Source organism: Moschus berezovskii, chromosome 7, assembly GCF_049115385.1.
Source record: "Moschus berezovskii isolate FMDL1 chromosome 7, NW_MosBer_1.0, whole genome shotgun sequence".
NCBI classification, from domain to species: Eukaryota; Metazoa; Chordata; class Mammalia; order Artiodactyla; family Moschidae; genus Moschus; species Moschus berezovskii.
In genome coordinates, this window is record NC_142466.1 from 65,024,514 (window position 1) to 65,038,391 (window position 13,878).

Sequence of the window (13,878 nt, forward strand, 5' to 3'; positions counted from 1 at the left end):
TTTTAAAAATCTTTAAAACAACTTTCCTAAGAGGTGGAATTGGGGGTGGGGGCTTCTCTGTATCGTTTCATCTACATTGGTCAATTTATTGAAGGTGTATTTACTACCCTAACACGGTAAGTATTGTTTTACAGTAATTAAATTCATAAAACAGTTACAGTTGTCTCTCTCTTTTTTCTTTTAGTTGTCTCTCTTAATATTTCTCAAGGACTGGTCCCTGCAATACTTGTTAAAAATGCAGAATCCCTGGTTCCAAACACAGTCCTAATGAACTTGAGCCCCTCAACTGGGACCCAGGAATCTGCATTGGAACCAGTGGTTGAGACACAGATCTTACCAAAGGCTTACTTGTACATCTTCTTCAGGTGTATTTCAGGACTGAACTTCTTGTGAAACCATCACATGCTATATGGCCTTCTGTGGTGTTTACCATATCCCAGCATCCTTCCTTCCATTTCTGTACCACAAAGATGAAGGGATAAAAGATGACCTCACATACTCTCTTTTTGCATATGATCTTATCTAGGGGAATAATAGTTCTTTTCAAGATCCCTTAAGCTGTGCCACTTCTTAAACATGGAACAGCTAAGAAAATCTCAGTTTTAAAATTCATGACAATGACTGGTTTGTTAATTATGTAAGGAGAAATATTTTGAGACTGTCTTTGTTTCTTATTTTGGTGCTAATCATTTTTTCTCATTCCTGTGACTGCAGGAATATTGATCTCAGCGTTACTTTGACCACTAATGAATTATGATGGCAATAAGCAAAGACACACACCTCCAGCCTCCTGGGAGCTTAATCTTCTGCTACAACGTTTGCATTTGTAAGTCAGCACCCGTGTAATCTATATTCAAACTATTTGTTATTCTCTTTTAATTACATATTGGTGGTGATCCATTTGCAGCTTGAGAACAACCAACTGGAGAGTCAAAGAAGTTATTAAAATATTGACTTTAAATTAGAGGGCCAAAAAGAAACAAAGCTGGGTTTATTCCTACCCATTTCATTGTGATGGTTCGGGGACAGTTATTCCCTTTCATGTCAAGGAAACCTGGGTCTAAAAAGTTAGTATAGAACTTTTACCTTAAAAGAACTTTTAACCTTATTAAAGTTCTACCTTAGAACTTTTAACAATATTTCTATTAACATCAGCTTTACCTTATCTGTCAATCACCATTTGGTTTGGCAGGTAATAAATTATTTTTACATCCTGTGCTTCCTACTTGGGCTTCCCTGGTGGATTAGTGTTAAAGAATCCACCTGCCAATGCAGGAGATGCAGGTTTGATCCCTGGTACAGGAAGATCCCCCAGGAAATGGCAACCCACTCCAGTATTCTTGCCTGAGAAATCCTGTGGACAGAAGAACCTGGCAGGCTACAGTCCATGGAGTCACAAAAGATTTGGACACAACTTAGTGACTAAACAACAACAACTTCCTACTTGGTTCTGATCAGTCACTTAAGGTGAGATTTAGGGAATTATGGATGGTCAAGTCAATCCCAGAAAACTTTTCCTTTTAGCATTTTGGTAACTTTTATTTTGACATAGTTTCAAATTTCTATAAAAGTTTCAAGAATTGTACAAGAAATCCCCTTTACTGAGATTCATATTTATACCTCTCTTTCTACCAATCTGTTTATATTGCACACTCTTTTTCTTTCCTGACCCATTTGAGAGTAAATTAAAGACACCCTACCCTTTACTCTGAAATATTTTGGTATTTGTCTAAGAATAACATTCTCTTTAATAACTACGGTTGCTATCAAAATAAGATATTTTAACATGATATAAGCCATAGTCAAAAATTTATTTCAGATTTTCTCAGTTATCTCAGTGCTGTCCCAATAATTTTTTACAAGTTATTTTTTTTTTTTCCCAGACCAGGATCCAGTCCAGGATAGTGCATTGTACTGAGTTGTAATATCTCCTTTGTTTCTTGTAATCTGGGAAAGTTTCTAAGCCTTTGTCATCCTAACTTGACACTTTTAAAAAGAGCAGATCAATACCCCATTTTTTTTCTTTGTCTTTCTTGTTTAGGGTGCAGGGGAAGGCTCTTCATTCTGGGTTTGACTGGGTTTGTCTTCATGTTTAGACCTGTGTTATATATTTTTGGCAGAGATGCCATTTAGGTGAAGAAGTCCTGTCCTTGTCAATGTACCATAACAGGGGTACCCAAAGTCCATTAACGTTAACTTTGATCACTTGGTTCAGGTGCTTTCTCCACTGTGAAGTTACAGCTTTTCTCCTTGTAAATTACAAGTGTTTTCTGGGGAGGTATTTTGAGTCTATGTCAATATCCTGTCTATAAAATTTCTCTTTGACTGCTTTGCACTGTTTAGTGATGTTACTTCTAGATTTATTAGTTGTCGTTTTGCTATAAAGAAGAGCTTTCCTTCTTCACATTTACTTTTTTTACTTATTGAAGTCCAAACTCATGGATTCTTATGGTATTCAATGGGTTATGATCTATTTCTGTCTTGTGGGATTTCGATGCTCAAATTTTCTGATTTGGCCAGCCCCTTCAATCTGTTTTTATTTTATTTTTTTGACAAGTTTTCATGATGCTTTGAAGTACTACCTTACTTTCTATAGCAAATGACTCATTTTGTGCTTCCTCTGCCCCCTCCATGGAATTAACCATTTCTCCCATGAGCCCCCAGGCGAGTTTTGCTAAGAAAATCAAATTTATCTTTTGTGTCTGCTCCTCCCCCTTTCTCTTCACCTTTTAGGAACCTGTCCTATGAGTCCCTACTGTAACCATGATTTTTAGTATCTGTAGTTAGGAAATTCTGATAAATTCATTTGCCTTAAAGTTGTTTGGGAATGATTGCATTGCATTACCTTTCTTAGGAATGTTCGCATTTTATTTTATTTATTATTATTATCTCTTTGGCCATGGCCATGCCGCATGGCATGCAGGATCTTAGTTCCCTGACCAGGGATTCAGCCGCTGCTCCCTGCAGTGGAAGCATGGAGTCTTAACCACTGGCCCTCCAGAGACGCCCCAATATTTGTATTTTAAAAGAGGAAACCAGTTAGAAAGCATTCCTCTCAATTTTTATTGTCATTTTTCCCCTTTTGCTCATTTTGCAAGAGGAGAGTTTTTCTTTTTTTCTTAAAAGGAAGTGAATATAATGAATGAAACACATACTATTATTGAACCTAAAATGAATTACATTAGCATTGGTATCTCTTATCTAATAAGTTATGGTGGATATATGTGCTTACCTATTAGAAAATTTTAACTTCTGAATACTTATATTCTAATTGGTGCTCAAAACTTCTTTTCATATCAAATAATTTATCATAGGATTTGTCACTTTATTAAACCAGTTTATTATTGGACATGTGAATTTGCCTTTCTTTTTATTAATTTTCGTCATCACAAGACCTATGCATAATTATTCTGTTTTACCAAGAAACAGTTATTAAATGTTCATAGGTTCATGGACATATCCAATTGTTTGTTATTCTTTCTTTCCTTTCTCTTCTCTTTTCTTATTTTTCACCTTGAGATTATCTTTACCTTTTAACCTAAGAGTCAGGTCATAGGGAATAAATTTTATAAAATATAATGCCTGCCTTATGGCACGATTAGGAGAACTAAACACAATAAAATGCATATGGACGCTCTTAGTATGCTGCATGACATCAGTTTTTACTTTTTGATCATTTAAGAAATTGTACTTCCACAAGCTTGCTGTTGCTCCTGCTAAGTTGCTTCCGTCTGTCTCACTCTTTGAGACCCTATGGACTGTAGCCTACCAGGCTCCTCTGTCCGTGGGATTCTCTAGGCAAGAATACCAGAATGAGTTGCCATGCCCTCCTCCAGGGGATTTTCCTGATCCAGGGATCGAACTTAGATCTCTTTTGTCTCCTGCATTGGCAGCCAGGTTCTTTACCATTAGGGTTACCTGGGAAGCCCTCCACAAGCTTGATAGGTCCTCAAAACTGCTATTCTGTGTAAAACTTCTCCTTTAGTAAAATGAAAGCCTATGGGTAAATAAGTATGGCTCTTTGTAGGGTTTGCATTTAAAGTGTAATAGGTAGATTAAGAGTTTTGCCAAGGATGGGAGCAAGACAGCATAATGTGAATTTGGTCATGAGACAAAGGACTCTGGCTCAGTGAATGCCCTGCTGGGTGACCTTAGTGACTTTGCTTTGAGGCTTCAGTTTATTCAATGTATCAGGGTGTGGATGGCCTCCAGAGTGCTTTTGGTTTTAAAACATGATGATTCTACAAATGTAGCACTTTAAAAAATGGATTTATCCCTGGGATGAAGAAAGTCCTGAAAGATGTATACCATCACACTCATGCTGGGGCTGCCAGGGTGATGGTAGGAAGGAGGGCATTCTTTCCTCCCCCGTCTCTCCCTCTTTTCTTCCCTCCCCATCTCCTTCCCTTCTATCCTTCCTTCCCAACTTACTTCTTCTTTCAACAAATTTTATAGAATCTTCCATGAGCCAGGCACTATACCTGGGCACTGGCATATTTCAGTCCTGCATTGATGAAGCTAGTAGTCTTTTTGTCTATTTATTTTTTTCCTAAAAATATCAGAGAACATGAATGAATGGTAACATGAACGTTCATATCGACTAGATTTACCAACTGTTAACATTTTTTGTTTTGTGTGATTGTATCTGTGTGTGTATATGTGCATCAGTTCAGTTCAGTTCAGTTCAGTCGCTCAGTCGTGTCCGACTCTCCGCAACCCCATGAATCACAGCACGCCAGGCCACCCTGTCCATCACCAACTCCCGGAGTTCACTCAAACTCATGTCCATTGAGTCAGTGATGCCATCCAGCCATCTCATTCTCTGTCGTCCCCATCTCCTCCCGCCCCCAATCCCTCCCAGCATCAGAGTCTTTTTCAGTGAGTCAACTCTTCGCATGAGGTGGCCAAAGTATTGCAGTTTCAGCTTCAGCACCAGTCCTTCCAATGAACACCCAGGATTGATCTCCTTTAGAATGGACTGGTTGGATCTCCTTGCAGTCCAAGGGACTCTCAAGAGTCTTCTCCAACACCACAGTTCAAAAGCATCAATTCTTCGGCGATCAGCTTTCTTCACAGTCCAACTCTCACATCCATACATGACCACTAGAAAAACCATAGCCTTGACTAGACGGACCTTGGTTGGCAAAGTAATGTCTCTGCTTTTTAATATGCTATCTAGGTTGGTCATAACTTTCCTTCCAAGGAGTAAGTGTCTTAATTTCCTGGCTGCAATCAGCATCTGCAGTGATTTTGGAGCCCAAAAAAATAAAGTCTGACACTGTTTCCACTGTTTCCCCATCTATTACCCATGAAGTGATGGGACCAGATGCCATGATCTTTGTTTTCTGAATGTTGAGCTTCAAGCCAAACTTTTCACTCTCCTCTTTCATTTTCATCAAGAGGCCTTTGAGTTCCTCTTCACTTTCTGCCATAAGGGTGGTGTCATCTGCATATCTGAGGTTATTGATATTTCTCCCAGCAATCTTGATTCCAGCTTGTGCTTCTTCCAGCCCAGCGTTCCTCATGATGTACTCTGCATTAGTTAAATAAGCAGGGTGACAATATATAACCTTGATGTACTCCTTTTCCTATTTGGAACCAGTCTGTTGTTCCATGTCCAGTTCTAACTGTTGCTTCCTGACCTGCATACAGGTTTCTCAAGAGGCAGGTCAGGTGGTCTGGTATTCCCATCTCTTTCAGAATGTTCCACAGTTTATTGTGATCAACACAGTCAAAGGCTTTAGCATAGTCAATGAAGCAGAAATAGATGCTTTTCTGGAACTCTCTTGCTTTCTCCATGATCCAGCAGATGTTGGCAATTTGATCTCTGGTTCCTCTGCCTTTTCTAAAACCTGCTTGAACATCTGGGGTTCACAGTTCACATATTGCTGAAGCCTGGCTTGGAGAATTTTGAGCATGACTTTACTAGCGTGTGAGATGAGTGCAATTGTGCGGCAGTTTGAGCATTCTTTGGCATTTCCTTTCTTTGGGATTGGAATGAAGACTGACCTTTTCCAGTCCTGTGGCCACTGCTGAGTTTTCCAAATTTGCTGGCATATTGAGTGCAGCACTTTCATAGCATCATCTTTCAGGATTTGAAATAGCTCAATTGGAATTCCATCACCTCCACTAGCTTTGTTCGTAGTGATGCTCTCTAAGGCCCACTTGACTTCACATTCCAAGATGTCTGGCTCCAGGTGAGTGATCACGCCATCGTGATTATCTTGGTCGCGAAGATCTTTTTTGTACAGTTCTTCTGTGTATTCTTGCCATCTCTTCTTAATATCTTCTGCTTCTGTTAGCATATGCTTATGTATACACACACGCATTTTTCTGCACCATTTAAAAGTTTCAGACTCCATGCTTTTCCTCTAAGTAACTGAACGTTCATCTCCAAGAATCAGTGCCCTCTCATATGTACCATAATACCATTATCACACCTAACTTAGATGAGCTGCCCCCAAATTCGGACCAATCCTATAGAATTATACAATGTCTGTTTCACATTCAAGTTGCTTTAATTACCCCAAGAATGTCTTTTAATGCCCTCTTCACCAAATCCTGTTTCTCCAGACAAAGGCTCACACATTAATTTGATTTTTGTCTTTCTTTTTTTTTTGGCCTCGATGCACAGCTTGTGGAATCTTAGTTCCCAGATCAAGGTGTAAGCCTGGGCCCTTAGCGGTGAGAGTGAGGAGTCCTAACCTCTGGACCGCCAAAGAATTTCCCCATGTATCTTTTAATATAGAGCTGTTCCCTTAATTTTTCTTTTTTAATGACATTGACTTTTTGAAAAGCACAGGCTCATTGTCTTATAGAACATATAAAATTCTATTGATAGATTTGCCTGATTGCTTATGGTGTTATGTAACTTCTTTCTGTTATTCTGCCTATGTATTGTAATCTGGGAGTTAGATCTTAATGTTTGATTTACAGATGGAGTTGTGCTATCTAGTTGAAGTTTTCTACAAAGATCATTTTTTACTAATGATGAAGAAGTAGAAATAAATTTACATTTATACTATATAATTTGTTGAGTTATAGTACAAAAAGCATGAGTTTGCTAGCAGAGGCCTGAATTTGAGTGCAAATTCTATTCTCTCTAGCAGTCTGACCAGATTAACTAACCTAGTAATTTAGCCTTTCACAAAAGACCAGAGAAGACAGATCACTCCAGGAACCTTCTTGAAATGTGTATGCTTGTCCCACCTCTCCACTCCCTGGTATTTTTTTAAAAAGAGGAGTAGTTTACAGCACCTCTTATCCTCAGGCCACCCTTCTCACCCCCACCCCAGGCTTCAGTTCAGTTGCTCAGTCGTGTCCGACTCTCTGCAACCCCATGAATCACAGCACGCCAGGCCTCCCTGTCCATCACCAACTCCCGGAGTTCACTCAAACTCATGTCCACAGAATCGGTGATGCCATCCAGCCATCTCATGCTCTGTCGTCCCTTTCTCCTCCCGCCCCCAACATTTCCCAGCATCAGAGTCTTTTCCTGTGAGTCAACTCATCGCATGAGGTGGCCAAAGTATTGCAGTTTCAGCTTTAGCATCAGTCCTTCCAATGAATACCCAGGATTGATCTCCTTTAGAATGGACTGGTTGGATCTCCTTGCAGTCCAAGGGACTCTCAAGAGTCTTCTTTCTCCAATCAATTCTTCGGCGCTCAGCTTTCTTCACAGTCCAACTCTCACATCCATACATGACCATGGGAAAAACCATAGCCTTGACTAGACGGACCTTGGTTGGCAAAGTAATGTCTCTGCTTTTCAATATACTATCAAGGTTGGTCATAACTTTCCTTCCAAGGAGTAAGCGTCTTTTAATTTCATGGTTGCAATCAGCATCTGCAGTGATTTTGGAGCCCAAAAAAATAGTCTGACACTGTTTCCACTGTCTTTCCATCTATTTCATGAAGTGATGGGACCAGATGCCATGATCTTAGTTTTCTGAATTCTGAGCTTCAAGCCAACCTTTTCACTCTCCTCTTTCACTTTCATCAAGAGGCTCTTCAGTTCCTCTTCACTTTCTGCCATAAGGGTAGTGTCATCGGCATATCTGGGAGTTATTGATATTTCTCCCAGCAATCTTGATTCCAGCTTGTGCCTCTTCCAACGCAGTGTTCCTCATGATGTACTCTGCATATAAGTTAAATAAGCAAGGTGACAATCTACAGCCTTGACGTACTCCTTTTCCTATTTGGCACCTGAGGCTTAAATGCTACCAATTCTGAGACATTTGGGAAGTCTCTACCTTGAAAGATAATATCTTAAGAGTTGGAGATATATAATAATGTGTATGTTTAATGTATATAAAGATAATATTATGTATAAAGTACACAGCACAGAGCCTGCCACATTATTATATGCTCAGTTTACCCACTGCTGTTAGTGTCATTACAGAAGTAATGCAAAGAAGAGAGAGAATTCTTTGCAAAGAAGAAAGAGAGAATTTGAAAAGGGACAGGAAGTGGTATAGTACAGAAGAGAGGAGTGTTCAGTTTCCAAGTGGTTACTTCAAAAAACCTTTTAAGAAAGTTTGTGCTTGTGCAGTGACCTAAATAAAAGTTCAGCTGGGACAGAACTTTAACAGAGTAATCGCTAACATTTATGCAGCCCTTTACAGTTTACAAAGCACATGCACATGCATTATTATGTTTGGTATACACCCTCTTTCACAAAGATCAGCTGTGTGTAATGCTTTGCCCGAGGACACAGTGTAATCTGGGAAAGTGAAAGTTGCTCAGTTGCATCCAACTCTTTGTGACCCCATAGACTGTAGTCCATGGAATTCTCCAGGACAGAATATTGGAGTGGGTAAGCCTTTCCCTTCTCCAGGGGATCTTCCCAACCCAGGGGTCAAAACCAGGTCTCCCACATTGCAGGTAGATTCTTTACCAGCTGAGCCACAAGGGAAGCCATGTAATCTGTGGGGGAGCTCAAATTAGGAGTTGTGATTGTAGAACAGACTTCTTTCCTGAAAATGTGCAGCCTGAAACAGACACCAAATGTCTCTTTTCTAAATTCCTGACCGAGGGACTCGTTCCTTATGGCGTAGGTTATTGAAATGCTTAGTTTAAAGCTGTCTGAGTCTATTTCAAACTTACAGCTCCTCTTCTGTCGTATTTTATCTACACTGGGTGACATTTCCGGTACTGTCGTGTGTTGTTACTCAGCCAGAAAGCTTTAGTTATTCCTTGCTCTTTGCTCTGGCAGAGAGAAGTACTGATTAGTGAATCTGAATCAACGCCATCAGATGCATATTAAAAACGCATTTGAACCTTTCAGCCAGACTAATTTCCTTCCTAATACTGTCTTGTGGTTTAGTCACTAAGTCATGTCCAGCTCTTTGGTACTGTTTGACATTAGGCAAATTAAAGACTTGTCCAAAGATAGGCCCTTGTGTTTTGTTTTTTTTTATTTTAGGCCCTTGTTTTTTGAAGCAGTTTGAATTGATGTTTCTTAGTGTTGACCTTGATGTTTTTCACCTGGTCTTGTAGATCTCTATTTCGGATAAGAGAAATATTACTGTTCTAAACAAAAACTGACTATCTTTTGTTTAGCAGCCTAGTGTAGCATGAAACATCTTAGAGGAGTTGATTTATTCTTTATTATTCAGTTCAAGGTATTTTCTAGTTTCTTTTGTGATTGCTTCTTTGCATCCCTAGATAGTTAAGAGTTGTATTTTTTAATTTCCAAATATTTGTGGATTTTCTAGTTAACTTATTAATGGTATCTATATTTCTATTCATATTAATGTTTTTCTTTTTTTATTGGAGGATAATTACTTTACAGTGTTGTATTGGTTTCTGCCATACAACGTATGAGTCAGCTGTAAGTAAATATATATCCCCTCCCTCTTGAGTCTATCCCACCACCCCCCTCCCCTACCCCACCCCTTTAGGTCATCACAGAGCCCTGGGCTGAGCTCCCTGTGTTATACAACAGCTTCCCACTAGCTATCTATTTTACACGTGGTAACGTATGTATTTCAATGCTACTCTGTCAATTTGTCCCACTCTTTCCTTCCCCCTCTGTGTCCACAATCTTATTGGTGTTTTAGCATAAGTTTGCAATGTCCCGGGAACAGATTCTGTGAGATTGCAGTCTCGGGAAAGCAGCTGAGACTTGCTTTGCTGTCCAGCATTCGTGGATTTTACAAGTGCTACAAATGCACTTGAAGAAGGAAACGTTTTCTGTAGCTGTTGGTAGGAATGTTCCTTGTATATCAGTCACACTGTGTGTTAATCTTGCTCAAATCATATGTATTTGCTGATATGCTTATTTTTTTTTTGGCTTGACTGTTTGCTTACCCTGTTATTTCCTGAGGGTTAAAATGTGTGCTAAAATCTCTCACTAAAAGTATAGATTCATTTCTCTCTTCAGTTTTTGCTATGTATATATTTTTGGAGACAAAGTTATTCAGTTCAGTTCAGTTCAGTCGCTCAGTCGTGTCCGACTCTTTGCGACCCCATGAATCACAGCACGCCAGGCCTCCCTGTCCATCACCAACTCCCGGAGTTCACTCAGACTCATGTTCATCGAGTCAGTGATGCCAGCCAGCCATCTCATTCTCTGTTGTCCCCTCTCCCGCCCCCAATCTTTCCTAGCATCAGAGTCTTTTCCAGTGAGTCAACTTGTTGCATGAGGTGGCCAGAGTATTGGAGTTTCAGCTTTAGCATCAGTCCTTCCAATGAACACCCAGGATTGATCTCCTTTAGAATGGACTGGTTGGATCTCCTTGCAGTCCAAGGGACTCTCAAGAGTCTTCTCCAGCACCACAGTTCAAAAGCATCAATTCTTGGGCGCTCAGCTTTCTTCACAGTCCAACTCTCACATACATACATGACCACTGGAAAAAACATAGCCTTGACTAGACGGACCTTGGTTGGCAAAGTAATGTCTCTGCTTTTTAATATGCTATCAAGGTTGGTCATAACTTTCCTTCCAAGGAGTAAGCGTCTTTTAATTTCCTGGCTGCAATCAGCATCTGCAGTGATTTTGGAGCCCAAAAAAATAAAGGCTGGCACTGTTTCCACTGTTTTTCCATCTATTTCCCATGAAGTGATGGGACCAGATGCCAGGATCTTTGTTTTCTGAATGTTGAGCTTCAAGCCAACCTTTTCACTCTCCTCTTTCACTTTCATCAAGAGACCTTTGAGTTCCTCTTCACTTTCTGCCATAAGGGTGGTGTCATCTGCATATCTGAGATTATTGATATTTCTCCCGGCAATCTTGATTCTAGCTTGTGCTTCTTCCAGCCCAGCGTTCTCATGATGTACTCTGCTGTTCTGTCTTGTGAATGTAACTTTTTTCTCATAATGAAGTATCATTTGTCTCTAGGAATTCTTTCTGCTTCAGAGAATGGTGCTGCTAAGTCGCTTCAGTCATGTCCGACTCTGTGCGACCCCACCAGGCTCCTCTGTCCCTGGGATTCTCCAGGCAAGAATACTGGTGTGGGCTGCCACTTCCTTCTCCAATGCATGCATGCATGCTAAATCGCTTCAGTCATGTCTGACTCTGTGCGATTCCATAAACAGCAGCCTACCAGGCTCCTCCATCCCTGGAATTCTCCAGGCAACAACACTGGAGTGGGTTGCCATTTCCTTCTCCAATGCATGAAAGTGAAAAGTGAAAGTGAAGTCGCTCAGTCATGTCCAACTCTTTGAGACTCCACGGACAGCAGCCCACCAGGCTCCTCTGTCCACAGGGTTCGCCAGGCAAGAATACTGGAGTGGGTTGCCATTTCCTTCTCCAGCTTCAGGGACTGCTTTGATACTAATATAGCTACACTGTGTTTCTTCTGGTTAATATTCACATCCTTTATATCATCCTTTTCCCTTTTCTGTCTGATTATTCTTGATCTTTTTAATACTTCACTATGTCTCCCCTTAATATTTTGCTATATTTCCTTTACACAATTTTTGCTCATCTTTTAAAATTAAATTGTAGACATTGTGACTTCAGTATACATTTCTCCAAATAATCACCTAATATCATTTAATACCCAGCCCATACTCAAATACCCACAGTTGTTGCTAAGGTGACTTCGATAACTGTGTGGGTCATTGCATTTGACTATGTGGCTCTTAGTCTTTTAAAATCTAGAATAAGCTAACTTAATTGAGATACTCTTATATCAAGAGTGACCATACGGAAATGAAATAGATATTTTAAAGGTTACATATATATGTATATGTATATGACTATATATTATATATATATATTATTTCTACTTTCTAGCTTTTTCAGATTTTATTACAAATGAGATGTATGACTATATATTATATATATGTATACATATGTATCGGAGAAGGAAATGGCAGCCCACTCCAGTTTTCTTGCCTGGAGAATCCCAGGGATGGGGGAGCCTGGTGGGCTGCCATCTATGGGGTCGCACAGAGTTGGACACGACTGAAGCGACTTAGCAGCAGCAGTGGCAGCATACATATGTATACATGTATAGTCATACATCTCATTTGTAATAAAATCTGAAAAAGCTAGAAAGTAGAAATGAAAAAATACTTTTCTATCTTCTACCAATTGTGAGCATTACTACCTTCCTGTTATATTTATCTATTTCTGAATTTTGAAGAAATCTTATTCTGTTTCACATTATATGCTCATTATAGTGGCTGAGAAATGAACATTCTGAGACTAAAGGTATAAACTCTTTTAAGGCTTTCCAGGAATGTGTTTCTAATGTTAACATCCCAATGTGTCAAAGCTTATGGCATTAGAAAGGATGTCTTCTTCAAAGCAGACAGTGCATGGGTAATTACTTATTGTAGATATTTAGTTATTATGGATAATTAGTTACCATGCACCTATAGCGGATATTTGGCCTTTGCTCACCTGTGGTAAAAACCAAAAATGCCAAAGATACCTTCTCAGGCTTCCTCAAAGCTAAGCCATCAGCTTGTAACCAGGGATTAATCTGTCAAATTGACCCCCTTCAGTCTCTGAGACTGAAATCTTTTACGCAAAGAATTGGGCACAGTGGAGATCCTTCTGGGGTATATAGTGACAGTCACCTAGGGCAAGTCAGCATCTGATACGCAGGCTGAGGTAGGGTTCAAGCCATGAGGTCCAGCATTCTGTGGTGGTGGCAGCAGTGCTCCCACCAGGAGGACTCTGGCATGATTTCAGCTCTGGTCTTGGTCAGTGTCTTGTTCTTTCCCATTTCTTGAGCCTATTTGTCCAGCCTTCTCTGATCCCCTGTCAAGTCTCAATATCCTTTAATAAATTACTCTGTTGAAACAAGCCAGAGTTTGATTCTACTGCTTGCAAAAAGAGAACTTGGTAAATTTCCATGCAGGAATTCTCCCCTCTGTATCGCAGGACCTATTTCAAATGGCAGGAGAATTGACATGCATGAGGGAGATGGGGGGGTGGGGGGAACAGAAAGGTCTCAGTTGAGTTCTCAGGACAGGGAACTGGGAAGAATCTGATTGAAATTGGGTCAATATTGAGAGGAAGGTAAGAGCAGCTTCTTAAGAAGGTAACATTTATCACTCTTGGGCACCTGATCTGGTTGCCAGCAGAGTGACTGCGGGGCCCATTTAGGAATCTAGCCCTTGTAAATGTGGAAATGGAACGTTAGGCCTCCAAATGAATGGTAAGCCAAGTGGCCTTGATTGGGACTGACTGTGCATCTGAGACTCTAGGTGGGATCAAGGGGCCGTAGCAGATGAAGCTGTGTAGACTTGAAGTAGAAGCTAATAATCACCATGGAAGGCCATGCCACCACTTTTAGAAATTCTCTTTGGCAGTTTTCTTCAGAACCAATTTTCAAGTAATACAACCAAGGCAGCCTTATTACAGAAGAGGTCAACTTTATGTCTGACCAAAACCAGTATGGAGGGCCCCAGCTTGATCAC

General features: G+C 40.1%; 1 long non-coding RNA gene across 2 annotated transcripts in view; it reads left to right on the forward strand.

The window, feature by feature from the left end:
- The window catches only part of LOC148777341 (uncharacterized), a 194,360-nt gene that overhangs the window by 43,650 nt on the left and 136,832 nt on the right, over window positions 1-13,878 (forward strand). For both annotated transcript variants that reach the window (XR_016037847.1, XR_016037848.1), the window contains one exon: window positions 715-826. This is a non-coding gene — a long non-coding RNA (uncharacterized LOC148777341). The remainder of the gene's footprint in view (window positions 1-714; window positions 827-13,878) is intronic.